The sequence below is a fragment of the Procambarus clarkii genome, chromosome 63 (assembly GCF_040958095.1).
Source record: "Procambarus clarkii isolate CNS0578487 chromosome 63, FALCON_Pclarkii_2.0, whole genome shotgun sequence".
Taxonomy (NCBI): Eukaryota; Metazoa; Arthropoda; class Malacostraca; order Decapoda; family Cambaridae; genus Procambarus; species Procambarus clarkii.
Genome location: NC_091212.1, coordinates 27167371 through 27176778, shown reverse-complemented (window position 1 = coordinate 27176778; position 9408 = coordinate 27167371).

Genomic DNA, 9408 nt, shown 5'->3' with positions numbered 1-9408 from the left:
CATTCCTTGCAACCTCACTCCTCCATATCCACCGCCGCACCCAAACGTCCACTCAATATCATTCTGGATCCACCAGACTATCAACCACACTGATGATGACAACAACCACGCTGTGACCCCAAGCTCACCATCTCACACAACCACAACAACCTACTCATCCCTTCTCCAACCGCAGGGTTCAGTTTCAGGGCTCCTTATGTACCTTTCCCGCCACATACGGAGGTGGTACACAATGTGGTGCTACAGGAGGTGTATAACAAACCCCCTCCCGCAACCACACCACCTACAAATCCAACCCGTTCTCGCAAATTCGTAAAGTCAATATTGACTTATTAACTACGTGCATAGGTGATATACTAAACATAATAGATACCCTTAAAAAGATTCATAGAAAACACCGACCTTACCTAACCTTGTTAGTATCTTAAGATAAGCATCTTATTGCTTCGTAATTACAATTATTACTTAACCTATACCTATTATAGGTTAGGTAATAATTGTAATTACGAAGCAATAAGATGCTTATCTTAACATACTAAGTAGGTTAGGTAAGGTCGGTGTTTTCTATGAATCTTTTTATGGGTATCTATTATGTTAAGTATGTCACCTATGCACATATTTAATAAGTCAATATTGACTTATTAAATTTGCGAGAACGGGCAAATCCACAAGGGCCATGATGAGGGTTCGAATCTACGTCCGGGATGATCCCAGACGCGCCTTAGTCCACTGGGCCACGACATAGTAAAGCCACTATACCCGGTGCCCTGGGGTCAGATTCACGAAGCAGTTACACAAGCACTTACGAACCTATACATCTTTTCTCAATCTTTGGCGGGTTTGTTTACAATTATTAAACAGTTAATGAGCTACGAAGCACCAGGAGGCTGTTTATAACAATAACAACAGTTGATCGGCAAGTTTTCATGCTGATAAACTGTTTAATAAATGTAACCAAAGCCGTCAAAGATTGAGGAAAGATGTACACGTTCGTAAATACTTGCGTAACTACTTCGTGAATCTGGCCCCTGGACTGGTGGCTCGAGCAAGGAGTCCACACCACACTAACTACCGTCACGCAGGTTGAAACAAGCACGTGGCTGTCACGTCTCCACCTCACTCCCGGTCCCACTTCAGGGCTGTAAGGAACCTGAAAAGGCAATTCCCTCAGGTCAACTGAGGTCAAGCTGGACCTCCCCCCCCCCACACACACCCAGGTAAACCGGACCTTCCTTGAAGTTAGGAATTATTAGCCTCTACAAAACTAACTTTCTTTCTTTCTGACTTTCTTCATGACCTTGAAGGCTCTGTAACCTGCTTATCCATCCATGACCTTGTTTCTATTTGGTTAACCCAAGTGTTAATCTTGCTCACTTTAACCCTTAGAGCGCGTGTACATTAGTTGTTGTTATAGATTCAGCTATTCGGAACAAGTTCCAAGTAGCACGGGCTATGGTGAGCCCGTGGTGTACATTAGAGCCAGACAGCTTGAACTGGGGTCTCAGTTCTCCCAAAGGAATATTACCAGTGGCTCGGCTACTCCCTCCCCCCAACATCAGGATGTTTAGTCACCTGGTCAAACAGGTTAATGACCGCTAGGTGTGGCCAGTAACTGGATGACTGACCGCGGAGGGAGCCTCGCCTAGCGGGCTTCCTGTCCCCAACAACAGTTACAAACAGTTGTTTAGTGTTAAATCTTCCAACGTCGCTTCTGTCGGCTCCCATTATGGGCAGACTGGCAGATTGTGACACCTGTAAGACTGGCAGATTGTGACACCTGTAAGACTGGCAGATTGTGACACCTGTATGACTGGCAGATTGTGACACCTGTATGACTGGCAGATTGTGACACCTGTAAGACTGGCAGATTGTGACACCTGTAAGACTGGCAGATTGTGACACCTGTATGACTGGAAGATTGTGACACCTGTAAGACTGGCAGATTGTGACACCTGTATGACTGGCAGATTGTGACACCTGTATGACTGGCAGATTGTGACACCTGTATGACTGGAAGATTGTGACACCTGTAAGACTGGCAGATTGTGACACCTGTATGACTGGAAGATTGTGACACCTGTAAGACTGGCAGATTGTGACACCTGTAAGACTGGCAGATTGTGACACCTGTAAGACTGGCAGATTGTGACACCTGTATGACTGGAAGATTGTGACACCTGTAAGACTGGCAGATTGTGACACCTGTAAGACTGGAAGATTGTGACACCTGTAAGACTGGAAGATTGTGACACCTGTAAGACTGGCAGATTGTGACACCTGTAAGACTGGAAGATTGTGACACCTGTAAGACTGGCAGATTGTGACACCTGTAAGACTGGAAGATTGTGACACCTGTAAGACTGGAAGATTGTGACACCTGTAAGACTGGCAGATTGTGACACCTGTAAGACTGGAAGATTGTAAACAGCTGTAGGACTGGAAGATTGTAAACAGCTATAGTACAGGAAGATTGTAAAGAGCTGTAGGACTGAAAGATTGTAAACAGCTGTAGGACTGGAAGATTGTAAATACCGTAGGACTGGAAGATTGTAAACAGCTGTAGGACTGGAAGATTGTAAACAGTTCTAAGACTGGAAGATTGTAAACAGCTGTAAGACTGGAAGATTGAGTGGGGGAAACCATGCACCAACAACAGTAATACTGTCGATACAACCTAATCCAACCCAATCTTAATCCACCTTCCTAATCTCCACCATTAGTCTCAATAGCCAGGTCTTCATTCCTAATATTAGTGTGTTTTTGTTCGCCTTGCAAGGTGGTGCCCCCCCCCCCCGGGCTGGTGTCTTCTTGAGATAATTACTTACTTTCTTGTATGATATAATAGGTGAGGTGACCCCAGTCTCTGACCTCTCCCATGAGGCGCTCTCACTCTCTCTCTCACACACACACACACACACACACACACACACACACACACACACACACACACACACACACACACACACACGTGTGTGTGTGTGTGTGATTCCCGCACGAGGCAGAAACAAATGGGCAAAGTTTCTTTCACCCTAAGTGCCCCTGTTACCTAGCAGTAAATAGGTACCTGGGAGTTAGTCAGCTGTCACGGGCTGCTTCCTGGGGGGTGTGTGTGTGGTGTGGGGGAAAAAAAAAGTAGTTAGTAAACAGTTAATTGACAGTTGAGAGGCGGGCCGAAAGAGCAAAGCTCAACCCCCGCAAAAACACAACTAGTAAACACACACACGCACACGCACTTACATATACTTCGTACCATATTTCCACCCTTCTCCTTTTGCTAATTTTTATTAATATTGATATGTGAAGTAAGTGAAAGTACCGAACAAGCTACTTTTAATAGTAGGCTTGTCCAGAAAATTAATGAAAGTGTGGAATAGGCAGCATTTACTGTTGTGCTTTTGTACTTGTTTCTCATTTCTTCTAACAGTGTGGCCATCGACAAGTGCCACGTCAGCAGATGCCAGTTATCTTATTACAAGTGAATTGTCAGCATCTGTATAACTGTCAGAAATAAACAGTTAGGTCACACAACTGATTCCTTCCTTAAGTATCAACCTATACTGTGACAGTATTAGGTAATTAACTGCACTTAACCAGCATAAATTCCTAATACAAAATGCAGTATAAGATTCACGTGGTGGTGAATCACCACCTACGATATCCTACTACACCTCACCACCTACGATATCCTACACCTCACCACCTACGATATCCTACACCTCACCACCTACGATATCCTACACCTCACTACCTACGATATCCTACACCTCACCACCTACGATATCCTACACCTCACCACCTACGATATCCTACACCTCACCACCTACGATATCCTACACCTCACCACCTACGATATCCTCCACCTCACCACCTACAAAGTCCAAGACTCCGTCATGGAGGCCCTCGTCACCGACCTCCCAAGACACCCCGGGCTGTGTCAACAAGAAGACTACCCTGAAGCCCAAAAGTGCCAGAAGTAAGAGGAGCGCTGAAGCCAGAAGACTGACGAATGAAGTCCTGAGACGGTAACAACATCTTCCCACCGACCGCCAGCTGCCCGAGAACCGAACCCGTGTACCACGAGCCTCGTGGAGGCAAATGGACAACAAGAACGCCATAGAGTATCGCTGCGAGGCAATCCCCGCCACTGTGGTTGAGCCGCCGAACAATATCTCCCTTCTCAGACTTGTATCCTGTTCCCTGCTCAAGTTTTCTGCCTCCTCGTCCCAGGTCTTCCACACCCTGCTGACCTGTCCTGGGGACTTCGACTGGTGATTCATGTAAGCTTACCGATTCATACAATCATACAATAAGATTCGTACAATCTTACTGTAATTGTTTCTCTCATCCGCCCATGAAACTAAATATTTCAAAGCGACTTTATTTTTGTACCCAACATCACGTGACCAGCCTTTCTGTCTTGTAATGCATGTCGAGGTCCATAGACCCACAGTACACTATACTCTTGCTAGGAGGCATGCGTTGTAGAGACTGTTGAACTGTCAGCCTATGTAACTCTCCCGGCACCTTTGGACTACAATTACTCATTAAACGGCTGTAGGGATATATATTTCGGTCAGTATCTAAGACTTGGTTTGTTTGGTCCTTCTGGCCAGGTTACACTGAAAGGCTGTGTAATTATCCAGGGGAAAGTGGCAAGCCAGCAAGACTGTGGTATCACTTGGAAGGGACACGAGAACAAGTTGTTATAGCAGAGAGTGAAGAAAAGTGTCCAACCGCTTGGGGGTTATCTTGAGATGATTTCGGGGCTTTAGTGTCCCCGCGGCCCGGTCCTCGACCAGGCCTCCACCCCCAGGAAGCAGCCTCTGATAGCTGACTAACACCCAGGTACCTATTTTACTGCTAGGTAACAGAGGCATAGGGTGAGAGATTTAACTCTGCCCATTGTTTCTCGCCGGCGCCCGGGATCGAACCCGGGACCACAGGATCACATGTCCAGTGTGCTGTCCGCTCGGCCGACCGGCTCCCATATCATCCTTGGGTATCAAGAACTGAACACTCACCCTGCAAGAAGCAAGGTCTGGACCCCACCAGTCCAAATCCTGTTCTCCGCGCGGACAATTCCACATGAAAAGAGGCACCGCCACTAGTTCTAGCAGAACTAGTCGCTCCGTTCTCCTCTCACACTCAGGGGCTCCCGGGTTAACATTCCCAGGCGGGACGGAAGTAGTTAGACACGTTTCCTTTCACCCAGAGCCCTCTGTTCACCTGGCAGTAAATACCTCGGGGTTAGGAACCTGGTAGGGGTTACATCCTGAAGAGGAGGGTTAGTTGTTCGACCTGGGGGAGTGGGGGGGGGGGGACCTCGGTACAAGTTTAAGGTATACACAGATATTTCATTCACTCGGGGTATCGAACCCTGGAACACTAGACAACAAAACTGGCTACCCACCACACCACTGAACACCTATATACACTGACGGTCAGTATATGGCTGTTTAGTGCTAACACTGTTAGCAATCCCCACGACAACGGTTAGTCAGGTATGTGGCTCCCACGACAACGGTTAGTCAGGTATGTGGCTCCCACGACAACGGTTAGTCAGGTATGTGGCTCCCACGACAACGGTTAGTCAGGTATGTGGCTCCCACGACAACGGTTAGTCAGGTATGTGGCTCCCACGACAACGGTTAGTCAGGTATGTGGCTCCCACGACAACGGTTAGTCAGGTATGTGGCTCCCACGACAACGTTTAGTCAGGTATGTGGCTCCCACGACAACGGTTAGTCAGGTATGTGGCTCCCACGACAACGGTTAGTCAGGTATGTGGCTCCCACGACAACGGTAAGTCAGGTATGTGGCTCCCACGACAACGGTTAGTCAGGTATGTGGCTCCCACGACAACGGTTAGTCAGGTATGTGGCTCCCACGACAACGGTAAGTCAGGTATGTGGCTCCCACGACAACGGTTAGTCAGGTATGTGGCTCCCACGACAACGGTAAGTCAGGTATGTGGTTCCCACGACAACGGTAAGTCAGGTATGTGGCTCCCACGACAACGGTTAGTCAGGTATGTGGCTCCCACGACAACGGTTAGTCAGGTATGTGGCTCCCACGACAACGGTTAGTCAGGTATGTGGCTCCCACGACAACGGTTAGTCAGGTATGTGGCTCCCACGACAACGGTAAGTCAGGTATGTGGCTCCCACGACAACGGTAAGTCAGGTATGTGGCTCAAGAAACAGCGAGAGGTAACTGTGTCACCAGATATCCACATGACGAAGCCAAACAAACAAACAAACACGTATATACACACAAACGTCACCTCCAACCCCCCCCCTCACACTTATAGGAAAACACCACCCCCTGCCTCCCCCCCTCCCCACTAAATCCCTCCTTCCCCCCCACACACACATACACAAATACTACACACGAACCTTCACACACACACACACACACACACACACACACACACACACACACACACACACACACACACACACACACACACACACACACACACACACACTTTCAGAAACCTGTGTAAGGAATCCTTCAGCACCTTGTATACCACATATGTAAGGACCAATCCTGGAGTATGCGGCCCCAGCATGGAGTCCCGTATCATTGTCAAGCACAAGACGAAGCTGGAAAAAGTCCAAAAGTATGCCACTAGGTTAGTCCCAGAAGTAAGAGGCATGAGTTATGAGGACAGACTACGTGAACTGCACCTCACGTCGCTGGAAGACAGAAGAGCTAGGGGAGACATGATCACCACATACAAAATTCTCAGGGGAATTGACAAGGTGGACAAGGACGGATTATTTAACACGGGTGATACACGCACAAGGGGACACAGGTGGAAGCTGAGTACCCAAATGAGCCACAGACATTAGAAAGAACTTTTTCAGTGTCAGAGTAGTTAGTAAATGGAATGCATTAGGCAGTGATGTGGTGGAGGCTGACTCCATACAGTTTCAAATGTAGATATGACATTAGGCTCAGGAATCTGTACATCAGTGGATTGACGGTTGAGAGGCGGGATCAAAGAACCAGAGCTCAACCCCCGCAAACACAACTAGGTGAGTACACACACACACACACACACACACACACACACACACACACACGCTGGAAGACAGAAGAGTTAGGGGGGACATGATCACCACATTCAAGATTCTGAAGGGGATTGATAGGGTAGATAAAGACAGTCTATTTAACACAAGGGGAACACGCACAAGGGGACACAGGTGGAAACTGAGTGCCCAAATGAGCCACAGAGATATTAGAAAGAACTTTTTTAGTGTCAGAGTGGTTGACAAATGGAATGCATTAGGAAGTGATGTGGTGGAGGCTGACTCCATACACAGTTTCAAGTGTAGATATGACAGAGCCCGATAGGCTCATGAATCTGTACACCTGTTGATTGACGGTTGAGAGGCGGGACCAAAGAGCCAGAGCTCAGCCCCCGCAAACACAACTAGGTGACAACTAGGTGAGTACACACACACACAGTGAAGAAACTGGAACCAGGCATTGCATAAGCCCTGTTTCCCATGATAAACAAACTATATACACACACTTAATACACACCCTCGTGCCATGGGGTACATACATCCCCCCCACACCCCACTTACTCCCCCCCATCCCCCCCACGCAGCCATAAACGCAGACAATCAATGAAGCACACGCAGGCCGCCTCAACGTTTATATCTCCGCGGCGAGAGATGTCCACAGACACCTCACAGCGGCATTTCTCAACACCAAGAAGGCATCGCGCGCAAAAACCCACCGGGCGGCCCCCGAGGGCGGAGACACACGGGGTTACTATATCGTTTTTATCGCAGTTTCACGGGCGAGGTAACTCACTAGTTTTTGTTGCAGTTTATACAATCGTAATGTGTGTGTGTGTGTGCGTGTGCGTGTGTGCGTGTGCGTGTGTGTGTGTGTGTGTGTGTGTGTGTGTGTGTGTGTGTGTGTGTGTGTGTGTGTGTGTAGAGAAAGGGAGGCTAGGCTACATAGCTGCCCAAGCTTCATACATACAATTAAAGTATGTTTGAGTTTATAATTAGAGTTAAGGGTGTGTGTGTGTGTGTGTGTGTGTGTGTGTGTGTGTGTGTGTGTGTGTGTGTGTGTGTGTGTGTGTGTGTGTGTGTGTGTGTGTGTGTGTGTGTTCCAGCGAGAGCAGCGAGTGACAAACAAACAAACAAACGTCTGGCTGCGGCCGCTACCATAATCACCGCTCCAGTAAAAAACAAAAAAAATACACAAAAAACACAATTTGCATTCGGTTGCCAGAGTGACGATGACAAGGCTGGCGGCCGTTGCCACGTGTTGCCACGGCGTGCTGGTATGTGCTCGTGCTCCGGGTTGCACGCTCCCTATAACCGACGTCCACTGTGCTCCCCTCCGGATAATATTACCTCCATCCTAACTACATGGTCAGTTTCTACCAGACTGGACGCGACACAAACGAGTCCATTATTCCTTGGTAACATTCACCAACGTAACCTAAGGACTGTTAACACGTTTGATAACGCTGCACGGGTCCCTGGGATTACTGCTGTGTTTAGATATAGGAGCAGCGGCCATTGGCAGCTCTTGGGGGCCAATTGGGTAGTTAGTGTCACAGTTCCACATATGACAGCTGGGTGGACAGCGCTTCGGATTCGAAGTCCTGAAATTCCGGGTTCGATCCCCGGTGGAGACGGAGACAAATGGGTAAAATGTTCCTTTCACCCCTGACAGCTGCTACGGGCTGCTTCCTGGGGGTTAATGTAACAAAAAGGAGGCCAGGTCGAGGACCGGGCCGCGGGGACGCTAAGCCCCGAAATCATCTCAAGATAACCTCAAGAAGATGACTACTACAGAAAAGTCGTCTCTCTAAATCTTCCCTCTGCCTTTGTACTAATATATAAAACATTTGGTTCCTACAATCTAAGTTCCTCTACTAAAAGCAGAAGTTTACACATTCCACTACCTGGGCAATGCATACCTTTCCAAATACGTCTCTTGTGGTAATTAGTCCGTCGTGTGGGTGCCAGTGGGTGCCTCACATGTGCCCAGTGGGTGCCAGTGGGTGCCTCACATGTGCCCAGTGGGTGCCTCACATGTGCCCAGTGGGTGCCAGTGGGTGCCTCACATGTGCCCAGTGGGTGCCTCACATGTGCCCAGTGGGTGCCTCACATGTGCCCAGTGGATGCCAGTGGGTGCCTCACATGTGCCCAGTGGGTGCCAGTGGGTGCCTCACATGTGCCCAGTGGGTGCCAGTGGGTGCCTCACATGTGCCCAGTGGGTGCCAGTGGGTGCCTCACATGTACCCAGTGGGTGCCAGTGGGTGCCTCACTATGTGCCCAGTGGGTGCCAGTGGGTGCCTCACATGTGCCCAGTGGGTGCCAGTGGGTGCCTCACATGTGCCCAGTGGGTACGGTGCCCAAGAATAACGCTGAT